The 15117-nt window shown below is 48.3% G+C and overlaps 1 protein-coding gene across 3 annotated transcripts in view; it reads left to right on the plus strand.

Annotated features, from left to right (window-relative positions):
- RASSF5 (Ras association domain family member 5) overlaps positions 1 to 15117 on the plus strand; it is a 79546-nt gene that overhangs the window by 52944 nt on the left and 11485 nt on the right. The gene's annotated exons all lie outside the window — the stretch shown is intronic.

A 15117-nucleotide genomic window follows, 5' to 3' on the forward strand; every position in this document is an offset into this window, starting at 1 on the left:
AAAAGAGATTTCAGACTGGCACAGCCTCCAGGTAGCCTCATTTAGAGATACCGCCCAAACTCCACACTGGTGGGATTCACTGCCCGCTGCCTCCTCTGGCCCTTCCCAGCATTGTCAGCCCTATAAGATCAGAACTGGCATCTCCTTCAGGTCCAATACCACCAAGTACTTGGTTACAAAAGCCAGTATTGGCCGGGCGTGTTGGCTCACGCCTGTAATCCCAGCACTTTGGGAAGTCAAGGCGGGCGGATTACAAGGTCAGGAGATCAAGACCATCCTGGCTAACATGGTGAAACCCTGTCTCTACTAAAAAATAGCAAAAATAAGCCAGGCGTGGTGGCGGGTGCCTATAGTCCCAGCTACTCAGGAGGGTGAGGCAGGAGAATGGCATGAACCCGGGAGGTGGAGCTTGCAGTGAGCCGAGATCATGCCACTGCACTCCAGCCTGGGGGACAGAATGAGATTCTGTCTCAAAAAAAAAAAAAAAAGCCAGTATTGACCAAATACTGCTTGGGTTGATGCATCTTCTCTCTTGCATCTTGTACAATCGGGTTGGACTAACTTGAAACAACCCCTGCTTTTCAGTCATTGAATATAATCAGAGGTTTATTTCTTCCTTTACTTAAAGTTAGATTGGCAGGTGGGGATCAGGATAACACATGGGAAGCTTGTGGGCCAGACCCACAAATGGCGGTTGTTTCTTGCACCCACAGGCCATTGGCTGGAACTCAGTCACGTGGCCACACCTATCCACAGGGGAGGTTGGGAAGTGAAGTACAGCTGTGAGCCCTGGCAGAAAAGGAAGCAGGTTGTGGTGAGCATTTAGCTGTCTCTGCCATGCATGCCTCCTGCCACCGTTTCTGTTCCAGGCACCTGGGAAGCTCTGCTCATACCTGCTTAGTAAAGGACATGACCTCTGTTTCTCTGACCTTGTACCTCTCTCTCATCTGTCACTGAGGATATTCTGTTCTTGAGATTGGGTCCTGTCTCCCCCATCTAAACTAGAAACCCTTTGAGAATGGGTGCTTTTCCTCACTCAGCACTTTTCTGGTTTCTCTGTAGCATCTGAAACCTTCAGTGTTGCGCCAAGTTGGCCTCAACCACCTGCACCACAATTACTCTTTGAGAATGGAGTTTCAGGGGCCCTACTCCAGAGCTACTGGCTCCTGAATCTTTGGAGATGGGACCCTGGACTCTGCTTTTCTAACACTTTTCCCAGGTGATTCTCATATATACTGCAATCTAGGAACCACCTGTTTAGGAAATAGTTGGTAATTGACTGCTTACCCCAACTGGAATGCAAGATGAGAACGTGTCACAGATTCCTAAGAGGTTCCTAGGCTGGAAACTGAAGTCTAGAGAGGGAAGAGGATTTGCCCGTAGTCACACAGCTCAGTAGAGACAGATCCAAGGAGTCAGGCCTCCTGGGTCCTGCTCAGAGCTTTCCCTGCTAGTCTCATCACATGCTGAACTCTTATTTCAAGGCTGTTTGGGTGACAGCCCTTTGAGATCTTGATGGCACATGATGTAAGGGAAGACACACAGCACTAACTATAAATGAAGTCCTGCCTTCCCATCCAGCTCCAGCCACTAAGAGGTTATGGCGAAGTCACTTCAATCATCAGACTCAGGTACTTCATCCTACCCTTCTCAGCAAGCACCCTTGTCATGTGGGTGTCCTTATCTTCCCTGATAACTGAGAGTCCCTTGCCTCTTTGCATGGGAACAGACCCTTTTTACTAGTTTCTCATGGGCCTGGTAGAGATTCTAGATATTGGTTCCCAAGTTCTCTAAACCATAAGGACTTCCCCTAGGAAGGAGTCAGAGAGAAGACCCCCTCCAGGACCACCTGAAACTCACCCAAGACATCCTCGTTCACACGCCGCTTAGTCCAGGCCATCCCTCACTCTCTGTTCTGGTTCCTCCCCTCCTGCCCTCCTTCCTCCCCTCCTGCCCTCCTTCTGTCTTCACAAGTTTAGACGTTTATCCAGAATCAGCTTTTCCCTATAAAGCAATTTCAGTTACAGTTTAGGACACAAAATATCCACCCACCCAAGCAGTTTAAGGAGAAAAGAAGAAAGATTTTATGCCAGTATCAAACCCTGAATCCCGGGTCTTATTGCACATTGTCAGATCCAGCTCTGGATCCAACTCCTAGCCTAGGAGCTTGAAGGGGTCCTAGCTTGGGGACCTGGATTCTCTTCTCTTCTGCTCTTAACTTGCCAGGTAACCCACACCTATGTACCTTCTGGCTTTGGGAGCTGCCTGGGGGGGGGAACCCAGACCTGTCCTGCAGGTCCTTGGTTTCTTCTTCTTCATGGTTCAGTCTACCTCAAAGAGTATGGGATGGGGATCCAGACCTAGCCTGGCATATTCTTCAGAGACAAGAGGATGAGATAAAGTGCCACAAATCCAGAGCACTTGATTTCAGGGCCAGGAGGGAGAAAAGAGCTGCAGTGACAGACGGCTTCAGGCTTGAATCACTGAGTCTGTGGCTTCTGTTCACAGAAGGCTTCTGTCCTGGGGCCTCATCTCCTCTCTTTTCCAACAGCAGCCCAGCTTTAGCTGGTCACCTCTAGCCTACATCCCTCACCCTACTTCTCTTCCTAGCTCTAGAATGGCATTTTCTACAGCTTCCTGGAGGTCTCTGATACCTAAAATTTATTGTGTTCAGAACCAACTCATAAATCAGAGATAACTGATTTATTTCTCTGTCTCTGCCCCAACCTCCTAGTCCCCCACCTTCAATACCTCAGGAGCCTTCACTTCTTCTATTCACCCCATCTGTCCCCACAGTGCTGCAGGGGTCAGACCTCCCCTCTCCCTCCCCACCCCACCCTGTGTTGGGTGCTCATGGCCTCTCACTGAGATGCTCCAGTAAGTCAGTTACTCTGCAGTTTCAATCCTTTGTTTTCTCCTCTGTGTATCCTGCCTACAACTGCCAGGGGCTTATTTTTCCCATATCCCAAAGTCTTCCCAGGCTCCCTTTGCTTCCAGAGTGAAGCCCATACTTGGCTCTTCCTCTTTAATACAGCATCCAAACTCTGCAGCACACGGCCTCAATCAGAATGATGTGTTTTTTTAACTTTCCTATAGCACTGAGCACCACAGGTGGGGGACATAAAGATGGATGAGATGGGGTCTCTGCACTTGAAGGCCTTAGGGCCCCCAGCCATGTTGTGTAACAGACCCGAGCTACTCCATTTCCCCATCCATGAAGTGTTTGGATGGGGGCCCTGACCACGGAGATATCCTAGTGGAAGATGCTCTCAGCATCTGCCTTGCAGCCACATGGCTTTTATCATGACATAGCGGCAGCTCCTGAGACAGGGAGGATGGAGGGGCTGACTCCTAGAATCAAAGGGTTTGAACAGGAATTGCCCACGAGGGGCTAGGGACAGGCTGCCAGCAGACACAGTGACAGAGCTGCACCACCACTGAGGAGGATGGAGGGGATTCACCTCACCTCTGAAAAGCAGAATCTCCCGGAGCTGGAGGAGATGGTTAGGGGTTATCACAGCTATTCCTCTGTCCCCATGCAGGACTGCACGTAACCCATGACAGGCAGGGGAAGGAAGGTATGTTCATTACCACCATCCTAAGTTAGTTTACCATCCTAGGCTAAGTTAGTTTACCATCCTAGGCTAAGTTAGTTTACCATCCTAGGCTAAGTTAGTTTACTATCCTAGGCTAAGTTAGTTTACTATCCTAGGCAAGAAAAGCAGGGAGGGAGGCAGCAGAGTGTTCATGCCTGACAGATGTCGCTGGCAGAAATTCTGCTGCCATCAAGCCAAAGGGTTGACACATTCTATGAGGTAACATGTGAAAGGGGGTAAGCCAGGGGCAAGGTTGCCAGCCCCCACACTTGTCCAGCTCCAAAGCACATGCTCGTCCCACCACACACACAGCTGAGGGAGAGTCCAGCTTTGAAAGGCTCCAAATAAGCTCCAGTCACCCCTCTCAAGCTCTGATGTCCTGCCATAGGAAGCTGTTTTTCTCATTCAGTCAATTTCCTGAATGCTGAAATTCAGGACATTTTTTTTCCTGTTCTAGTCTTGGGAAATCTGGATTACTGTACTTTATTATCATGATCATCTCATCAGCCTCCAATTCATGAACCCCTCATTATCCTCCTCATCTCTAGGCTCTCCCCGATGTGGTGAGTGGTGGTCAACTGTTCCCCCGACTTTGCTGTGGATGACATGCAGGAACTTGGTCTGCAGGGCGCTCGCTTTGCATGGGGAGCAAGAGGCAGGTCTTCTCGCCCCAGAACTGAAGTTCCACCTGTCTCCTCCATTGGCCGGAGCACAGTGAAGAGGCACTTGGCACCTATAATGCCAATGCTCACACTTGGCTGGGAAGGCGTGGGTTCAGGAGGAGAATGTGGCAGCTGGTGAATCCGGGGTGTTAGAGAGCATTTCCAGTTGTAACTTGGATGCCCCCTTCTCTGTGCTCCCCAAACACCTGGCCTCTCTTTCTCTCCTATCTCTCCTTTCAATAGGCTATAATTTTCTGGACCAGGGACCACAGCTTGTTCATCACTGTGTCCCCTGGCACATGGTAGGTGCTTAATGTGGGTTTGACAGAGGAGGAGTGGGTTTGGAGCTTCTTTCCCAGGGAACATGAGCAAGTACTTTAGGGCAAGGTTTGTGAAAGTTGATCTCAGGACTATTTTAAAGGGAAGCTTGCTAAAATTCTGGATGTGGAATAAATGGATTTTTCCAGATACCAAGAAATGAAAAATCCCACTGAGTGAGCAGAAAATGCAAGAACAACTTTTCATACCTAGAGCAGCCCCCTCCACCCCAGCTGTGATTGTTCAGCTGTTTGCCCTGGAGGATGGGGGTAGGCAGGGTGGGTCACTAAGCAACCAAGCCCTGGCACCTGTTGGCAGGAGAGTCGGCGTGGGTCTTCCTCAAGTGGGGCCTCCGAGGGGGTTGGGCAGAGGGGCCTATGGGAGGAGTTAGGGGAGCCTGCTCTGACACATTCCCTCTGCCTATCTTTCAGCCTTGGGGAATGGCAGGTTGGGGAGGAAGAAACCAGGAAATCTTTTGTTTATTTTACTCTCCCAATTTAATATTGAGTGGGTGAAAGATCCTGGTTTGGCAGTGCCGTTGGTCTGGGCACCCACAGTCAGTGGATGGAGTGGGCAGGAGCAGGCTGTGCTGGGGCCCTGTACCTCAAGGGAGCCTGTCCCTGGGCCTGAGAACCCAGGCCCAGCCTTCGCTCTGTGTGACCTCGGGGAACCACCACTCTAGGCTTCACTTTCTCCGTCTGTAAGACGGGAAGACCTGCCCTGCCAGCGGAAAGTAAGTGATAAACATCTGATTGTGAGAACTCATGGCGAACTCTGGGGTTGGGGATAATAAAGGCCATTTTGAGAAACACAGTTGCCGGAGGTAGGGCTCATGACTAGGGTGGGTGGAAGTGTAAGGCTGTGTTCACAGACAAGGGTGGGCGCAAGGGGCTGCTGGGAAATGGCTGGAATGTGCAATAGTAATGACTGGTGACTGGGCCTTGATATGTGTCGGGTACTGTCCTAGGTGCTTTACAGGTAAACACTCAATTTAATCCTCACAACTACTATACTAGGTAGGTACATTACTGTTGCCACTTAAGAGGAAACTGAAGCACGGGAACGGGTCAAATAATGTGCCCAGGGTCACATAATAGTAAGTGGCAGATCCAGAAGTTGGACCCAAATAGTCTAATGCCAGAGCTCCTAACCACTAAGCTGTAGCTCTTTCCAGAATCTTCCAACTAGTTGAAGCCCAGCGGCAAGGCCAAAGCATGCCCACAAATGCAGCCTCATGACAGCAGTACCATCTTGGAGTCACCGAAGATAGGACCCTTTGCCAGGCCATTTAGGGGACAGAGGAGATCAAATGTCCCTGCCCCTGGGCCTTTGTGGCACAGTGAGGGGATACAAACATTAAAAGACTTGGAGCTAGTTAATAACTACGTGGACACATTTTAGTATCACATATTAATCCCTGAGCACCTGGGTGTCGAGACTGCCAGCCTGGGGTGGGGTTAACAGGGCAGGCAGCATGTGAGGACTCGTGTGGGCTGGTGAAGAGGCGCCCAGCCCTCAAAGCCGCAGGCGGAGGGAAGCCAGGAAGGGCTGCACTTCCCCAGTGGGCAGCGCAGGCTGGTGTCCTGGCTGCTGGCGCAAGTCTCAAGCTGCCCCTCCCCGCCTAGCAAGCATGGGCAGTGTGGGTATGCAGGGTGCTGGGTACTGACTCACCTCCGGAGACCACTCGGCTCCCACACACCACCTCTGAATGATCTGAATCATTTATGGGGCTGAATGCCCTGTCCTCCAGGGAGCTCCAGCTGGAGCTGGAACCGGCACATGGAGGTGGAGAAAGCTCCCATAGTCACCCGGACCGTGTGCAGCCTGCAGGCAGAACCTATAAACTGGACTCCTAAAGCCACTCCTCTCAAGGACTAGAGATTCTACTGAGTTTCACTCTGTGGTTCTCAGAGCATCTGGAACTCTACATAAAGCTGAGGAACCCTTTGTTTAAAGCATTACTGTGCAGGGAAGTCCACTATGTGAGGGCAAGGATGCGATCTGGAGGTGGAGATGGATAGCTCCGACAGTGAGTCAGTATGTAGCTCCTAGCTCTGGAGCACCAAGAGTGTGCCACATCCATCTCTCTAGACGCATATGAGGCTGGAAAGCCAGATTTTGACCTCACCTTGACCTTGCCATCACAGGGTAGTGGGAGAACATCTGGAGAAGGCTGGGAAGTCCCCACTACCTGAACCTCCTGTAGGGGCCAAGGCAGAGCTTCCCCTTGGCCCTCTGAAGGTTTGCTGAAAATCACTGGCATGAGGCAAATTGATGAGCAAGCAAAAAGGCACACAAATTTATTTAATGTGTATTTGCGGGAGCCTTCCGAGACGGGCGGATCACGAGGTCAGGAGATCGAGACCATCCTGGCTAACCTGGTGAAACCCCGTCTCTACTAAAAAATACAAAAAACTAGCCGGGCGAGGTGGCGGGCGCCTGTAGTCCCGGCTACTTGGGAGGCTGAGGCAGGAGAATGGCGTAAACCTGGGAGGCGGAGCTTGCAGTGAGCTGAGATCCGGCCACTGCACTCCAGCCTGGGCGACAGAGCGAGACTCTGTCTCAAAAAAAAAAAAAAAAAAGAATGAAGACCCAACCCCCAGTGGGGTACAGAAGCTCACACACATCCTGAGGTTTCAGAAAGACTGTGGGCTCAGAGCATGGCCCCAAATAGGTTATGCTTGGTAATCAGGTTTTAGTGGCAACACAGGTTTTGGGAGGGGAAGAAGAGGAGGCTTGGCTAGCCAAGGTGGTCTTGTTATGTAGATGAAACCTCACAGGTGGCAACCCTCAGAGAGAAGACATGGTAAATGTTTCTTTCAGATCTTTAAAGATGTCAGACTCCATTAATCTCTCCTAGATCTGGACAAGGGAAGAAGGTTTGGCTGCATTAAAGGAGATTCTCTACAGATGCAAATATCCCCCACAAAAGATAGCTTTGCAGGGCCACCTCAGTCTGCCGGCCCTGTGGCAGCCATCTCAAATTATGTCAAAGTAATATATTTTAGGGTCACATATTTTTATCTTTTTCACTCCTCATGACTCAGTTTGCTCTAGAATATGGGTAGGTGGACCAGTTCATCTTGAGGCCCCTTCCTGATCTCTGAGCACAGGCTTCTGTGCCCTTGACCTTTCTGGGCCGTCTCCTGAGAGGTTTTGAGCAGGCATGCCCGCTACGTCTGCAGCAGCTCCTTTGAGCTGGGCTGGGGTGTCCAGGCCATTTTTCATGTTCATTCTGCACCCCAGGAGAGTGGCCTAGTCCTAGGAAAAGAGGCTGGTCTTGGAGGGCTTATTTCACTTAGCTTAATGTTTTCAAGGTTCATCCATGTGATAGCATGTGTCAGAACTTCCTTCCCTTTCAAGGCTGAATGAGATTCCATTGTACGGATACAACACATTTTTTGTTTATTCATCCATCAGTGGATACTTGGGTTTCATCATCAGTGGATACTTGGGATGCTTCCACCTTTTTGGCTATTGTGAATCATGCTGCTGCGAACCTGGGTGTTCAAATACTGGTTTTCTGATATTTGAGTCCTTGCTCTCACATCTTCTGGGTGTACACCCAGAGGTGTAATTGCTGGCTCACATGGTAATTCTGTTTAATTTTTGAGGATCACCGTACCATTTTCCACAGTGACTGCATTATTTTACAATCCCACCAGCAATGCACAGGGCTGCAGTTTCCCCACATCCATGCCAATGCTTGTTATTTTGTTGTTTATTGTTTTTATTAACAAGCATCCTGATATGTATGAAATGGTATCACACTGTGGTTTTGGTTTGCGTTTCCCTAATGATTAGTGATATTGAACATTTTTTTCATGTGCTTGTGGATCATGTATAGATCTTCTTTGGAGAAATGTCTGTTCACGTCCATTGTCTATTTTTTAATGAGGTTTTTTGTTGTTGTTGTTGTTGTATTGTGGTAGTTATTTATATATTCTGCATATCAATCCCTTATGACATATATCATTTGCAAAGGAATACTCTCTAACTTGGCCTGAAAGAACTGAAAGAGCTTAGGAGAGAGTTGGCCTGGGATGGGGTATTGGGACCCACTCACTGACCTACCCACCGTCCATCCTTAATTCACTCTGCAGTACTCTGGTTCAGGGTGGTCTGGGAATACAAAGATGGAAAAGGTACAGTCACTGACTGTGGTGTGCTCATAGTCTAATGAGGGACACAGGCTTGTACCACTAACACTAACGTACAGTGTCCAAGCAATGCTGGAATAATTGGGCATATGCTGATGTTGTTGGAAAATCCACTAATTCTAGATAACAGTGGGTATCCCAAAAGACACTGTCAGTTCCAGGAGCAGGAGGCCAGTTCTGTCAGATGTAGAGAAGGACTTCTCAGGCTGAATGGTTAGATGAAGGGCTCAGGGAGATTGAAAGGAGGCTGACCTAGGTGAGGCTGGGCAAGTGGACAGGGACCTAGCCGGAAATCCAAGGAGGAAAACACCCAAAGAAAGACTTTCTAGAAACTCTTGAGGGCATAGGAAGATGTCCCAAGGGAAAATTCCTGTGGCCATCTCAGAAGATTGAGTGTTGCCCTATTCTGTCTGGTTCAAACTTTAGACATCTGAGCTGAAAAGGGGGCTTCATGAAGATCTGGAGCAGGGGAGAACAGAAATGGAAAGGATTTGGGTCATCTATTCCCAGAGGCAGAGGGCAGAATTCTCATCTGGTGTTCAATAGTCGCAGAAGTAAATGGGTCCATGGACCAGAAATACTATAAGACCTTTATAAAATTCTGGAACCTTTTAATCACATTTATTTTGGGGTTTGGGGTGCATGCGTGTTACTGCTTCTTTGTATTTTCTCCAATACATGAAGCAAACGTTTAATGAACCCCTATTGTGTGCCTGACACTGTTCTGGGAGCCGCCTCCGTGAACAAGCCAAAGACCCTGCCTTGAGGGAGCTTCTTCCGAGACAGCCCACACAGTTGTGTCCTAGGCCACAGCCTGGCCTTGGAGTGGCTGTGGATATCAGAAAAACCTCCAGAATCGAGTACATGGGCACAACGTTACAGAGGACAGAAGAGCACATGGTGCCCCTGGGATGCAGCAGGGAGGAAGGGAGTCTGTCTAGACCTGGGGCTAGGGTAACCAAATGCACTAGTTGCCCAGGACTGTCCTGGTTTTAGCATTGAGAGCCCTGCATCCCAAGAAAACTCTCAGCCCCAACACACTGGGACAGTCGCCCTACCTGGGACTGAACAGCTGGAAAGCATGGTCAACTTCTCCATAAGGCACAGCAGGCAGAGTGCCAGAGGTGCACATGACTTTAGAGGTGCACAAAAATGTTTTAATTTCTTTAAAATCATGAGGAAAAAAATGAACATTTAGGTTGAGGAAAGTTTTAATATAGGATATTGATGTATTTGTCTTTATACCAATGCAATCATAGATTAAAATTTTCAGTGGTTTTTTTTTTTTTAATGGAGGAAGGGGCCCTTGGCCCCAAAGACAAAAGTTCTTAGGACCCATGAAAGTCATAATGTGGCCTTGGCTGAAGGGTCTGTCAGGGATCAAGGTCCCATATTGGGTCCCCACTGACCAAGCTTCGGTCAAATGACTACTGAAGATGATAATGGACAAATTTGGACAAATGACTACTGAAGATGATGATGATAATGATGATGGTGATGATGATGATTTGGATGATGACATGCTACCTAACATTTATGGAGTGCTTACTGTGTCCTTACATTGTGCTAAGCACATTCAGGCCTGAGATCTCATTTCATCTTCACAACAAATGTATAAACTGCATTTCACAAATAAATCAGGCTAGGTGTGGTGGCTCATGCCTGTAATCCCAGCACTTTTGGAAGCCAAGGTGGGAGGATTGCTTGATTTTTACCTTCACATCAATCCTGTGAGGCAATAAAGGATTTTTATCCCAAATTTATAGATGAAGAAACTGAGGCATAGAGATTTTCTGACTTTCTCAAGATCACATAGCTAGTAATAGGAGTCAGAAGCCAAACACACTCTCGTGTTCATCCTGCAGGTATTTACTGAACCTCTGCTATATGTCAAGCTAGCACTGGGATCTGGGACGCCATAGAGAGCAAGACAGGCATGGGTGTTTCTCTCACAGAACTCAGTCTAAATGGAAATCCAAGGCTCACTGCACTGTAATTCCTAGGAGAAATTAAGACCTCAAGAACCATTGAAGGTTCTTGAGCAAGTATTTCCTATTTGCCTCATGCTCAGAGCCACCAGGCATAGAGAAGAAGTAGCAGTGGATGTAAGTCATCAAAGAGCTTTAGTCTAGTTGGGAAGAAGACCCGAGATGGATGGTCTACTTGGAGGTTAATATGAGTAGCCAAGCACAGTGGCTCACGCCTGTAATTCCAGCACTTTGGGAGGTCAAAGCAGGAGGATCACTTGAGGCCAGGAGTTTGAGACCAGCCTGGGCAATATAGTGAGAGCCCCATCTCTTAAAAAAACAAAATAGAAATCTGAGTCTTAGTGAGGTGGACTTGATCAAGTTTACAGAAGACCAAGGGCATGGCCAGCACAGGCCACTTGTGGCCCAGCATGCGAGGCAGCACGGCCTAATGGTGAAGAGTAACAGCATCTTTCTTGTTATTTAAGGGATTCAATGAGATCAGGACCTTGAACCCTTCAGGGCAGTGCCTGGCTACTGGCGATTTTTAACATTATAATGAGGCCCTGCCGGGCTTGAACCTAGGTCCCTGTAAGGGAGCTACTGTTCCCTGGTGTGACCCACTCTAGCTGAGCTGCTGACCCACTCTAGCTGAGCTGTGCAGAGACTGAGATGGTCACCTCAAAGAGCAGGGGACCCTGTGCCCAGGCTCTGGGGCATGCTGGCAATGGGGGGAGTCTGCTGGAGTGGCCTGATCTGGGCTGCCTGAGGCTTTTTGTCCCAGATCGCACTGTACTTGCTCTGGTGTGCCACAGCGCATGCACCTCTGTCTTCCCTTCTCAGGTCACCTGCAGACCCCCAAGGACAGGGTCAAACCCCATCTGCATCATCTCCCAAGGTGCCTTTCACGATCCTCACCCATAGGCAGTTCATTCAGTTACTACTGGCAGACTGTTGACATTGACCATCTGCTCTACGTTTTTGTCTTTGGGGACATGAGTCTCTTTCCATTCTCAACCTCCACTCCCCACCTCTTTTTTCCCTCTGCTCTGTTAATACATCCTACCAGAGCTGCTCAAATTCCACATGCTCTGCTGCAAATAACCTATTAGAGAACACAGTTAAGGAGTTCCCAACCCTTTTATTTTTGGGACAATGGACAGTGCCATAGAGGGACCTGTGGAAATCAACCCCTTCACTGCCGTGGGTGGGTCCGTGGAGTCCATTTCAGAACACAGGCCTTTGAAGACCTGGGAGGGAGCCGTGCAGCGAGGCCCCATAGGGATTCCTCTTTCTCATTTGGTTGAGACCATCACAGAGGGACCAACAACTTTTTTTTTTTTTGAGACAGAGTCTTGCTCTGTCACCCAGGCTGGAGTGCAATGGCACGATCTTGGCTCACTGCAACCTCTGCCTCCCAGGTTTGAGTGATTCTCCTGCCTCAGCCTCCCGAGTAGCTGGGATTATAGGCGCATGCCACCATGCCCTGCTTGCTTATTTATTTATTTATTTATTTATTTATTTATTTATTTATTAGAAGAGGCAGGGTTTCATTATGTTGCCCAGACTGGTCTTGAACTCCTGACCTCACCTTTGAATGTGGTTTGGACATTGAGCAGGGTATTCCAAATCCAGCCCAGATAGATGGGTGTCTGCCCCTTGCCTGCAGAGGTTCCCATCTAGGGCAGGCCCGACAGAAGCACCGGGTGTTTGGGGTCTGGAAGGCAGCTGAAGACAGACATTTTCCTGTAGGAGGGGCCTAAGGCTTTCCTCCCTGACTTAAGCCTGGAGATGGCTTCCTTCCAAGGGCAAAAGAATTGCTGCTAACAGATTTGCTAAGAGCTGAGAAAGAGGAAATGTGGCAAAGGCTCATGGTGAATGGCTTCCGGGGTATTTTTTGTTTTGTTTTCTTGAGTTGTGTGTTAAGAATGCGTAGACTGGCTTGGGCTTGGCTAAGATAGAGTCTTGCTGACAACAGAGAAAAGTGGTGAGCAGTGAAAAAGTAAAGTCATGATGGTTAGAAATGTTCTTCGTGCTCCTTTAGATTGGTTATTCCTGCTGCCATTCAGCCATGCTAGCTAGCCTCCAAGAGGCCCCCATCTCCACACCCAATTCTCTGAAATAGAAGAGGAAGCAATGATGAAAAAAAACACACCCTATCTTATGTGTAAAATCTTAGTCCTGCGAAGGGGCCCTTAGAGCTTCTCCAGTATCACTTCATGATTTCACAGATAAGAAAACTGGAGCCCTGAGAGGGGAAGTAACTCCCCAGAGGTCACAGGTCATTTGATGGTCTTGCATTTGTTCTCATCAGCCAGCTGCCAAGGGCTGAGCCATAGGGCTAAAGCCAAAGTCCAAAGCCTCATGTGTGTTCTTGGCATCAGACCCTCAGGGTGCAGCTGAGTGTGAGGTGCTTCTGGACCTAAGGGTCTGGGGTGGGCTCTGGCCTGAGACTCCCCAGGCTGTCTTGCCCTCCCCTGCCACCCAATCAACAGGTATTTATCTGACACCTACTTAAAGTTCGGCCCAGGTTTCAGCCAAGCGGGGTGCCAAAAAGCTTAGGCACCAAACTAATATCTGTCTCCCTCCAGAGAGCATATCAATGGGGAGATGGGATTAACATGTGAAACAATCATTAAACAATAATTTTATTTATTAAACAATAAAAGGCAGCATATAATTAGATGCCAACTGTAGCCATACAGGCTCTGAAATCACCTCTATAGGCTTTTGCAGTATGGATTTAACATTAGCCAGCAGCTGCAGAGATCTGTGACGATGGTAATTTGTACTTTTGCTGCAATGGGAATCTGAGGCTTTGAGGCCATGGGGCTGGTGTTTGGGAGTGAGTCACAGAACCAGGGAGTGAGCCTAGCCGTCTACCTGCATTCCTACCCCAGCCAGCTTTGTTGCCTCCTCATGGCAGAATGGAGGAAAGTAAGCAAAATCCACGGAAGTGCCCAAGCCTTTGTCTACTTGTGAAAAGTGTCCATGAAATGAGAGTGAAGTTACAAAGGCCCATTAACTGGTGGTGTGAGGAAATACACAGGAAACATAGGAAGTATGATTCAGGAGAAAGAAAGAGACCAGAACAAAACTGTGATTACCTTTCTCCATGTGGGAATCAAAATGCCAGGGATCTGGTATATTAAGAGAGAGGATGGAGAGATGGCTATAGACTGGAGAAACTGCATTGTGAAACTACACAGAGAAGACAAAACTAGGGCTAATAGTATTCTAGGCAGGGGACTCTGCACAAACAACAGTGTAGAGCCAACTGCTGCCCATGGCCAGGTTCCATAAATAAAGTTGGTTTTGTCTTTGAGACAGGGTCTTGCTCTGTCACCCAGGCTGGAGTGCAGTGGCACAATCATGGCTCACTGCAGCCTTGAACTCCTAGTAGGGGCTCAGGTCATTCTCTCACCTCAGCCTCCTGAGTAGCTGGGACTACAGGTGCACAGGTGCACTTCACCACACCCAGCTAATTTTTGCATTTTTTTGTAGAGACAAGGTCTCACTATGTTGCCCAGATTGGTCTCGAACTCCTGGGCTCAAGCAATCATCCTGCCTTGGCCTCTCAAAGTGCTGGGATTATAGGTGTGAGCCACCATGCCCAGTAAATAAAGTTTTACTGGAACCCAGTCACTCATCCAGCAGCCGCTTTTGTGCTACAATAGTAGAGTTGAATAGTGGCAACAGACTGCATGGCCTGCAAAACCTAATGTATTTACTGCCTGGCCCTTTACAGAAAAAGTTTGCCAACCACTGGTGCAGAGAAAGGAATGAAAAAACTCTATGGGCTTGTGGCCAGTCAGAAGAAGGACTCAAGGAAAATGAAAACTGAAATTGGCTCAGAGGGGTAGAGCTTTGTTTTCCTGGGATGATAGTCACCATACATGCCTTTGGATAGGTCTGGTGATTTTCAAAACACTTTTGTACCCATTATCTCATTTGATTTTTACCTTCATATAAATCCTGTGAGACAATAAGGGATTTTTATCCCAAATTTATAGATGGAGAAACTGAGGCTTAGAGATTATCTGACTTTCTCAAGATCACGTCGTTAGTCATGGGAGTTAGAAGCCAAACACACACTTGTATTCATCCTGCAGGTACTGAACCTCTACTATGGGTCAAGCTGGTACTGGGATCTGGGACGCCATAGAGGGCAAGACAGGCGTGGGTGCTTCTCTCACAGAACTCAGTCTAAATGGAAATCCAAGGCTCACTGCACTGTAATTCCTAAGAGAAATTAAGACCTTTTTTGTCCACTGTAGGCAATAGTGGATCATGTAAGGTTCTTGAGCAAGTATTTCCTATTTGCCTCATGCTCAGAGCCACCAGGCACAGAGAACAAATTGAAGTATGATGTTAGTCATTAAAGAGCTTTAGTCTAGTTGGAAAGAAGACCTGA

Source organism: Macaca fascicularis, chromosome 1 (genome assembly GCF_037993035.2).
Source record: "Macaca fascicularis isolate 582-1 chromosome 1, T2T-MFA8v1.1".
Classification (NCBI taxonomy): domain Eukaryota; kingdom Metazoa; phylum Chordata; class Mammalia; order Primates; family Cercopithecidae; genus Macaca; species Macaca fascicularis.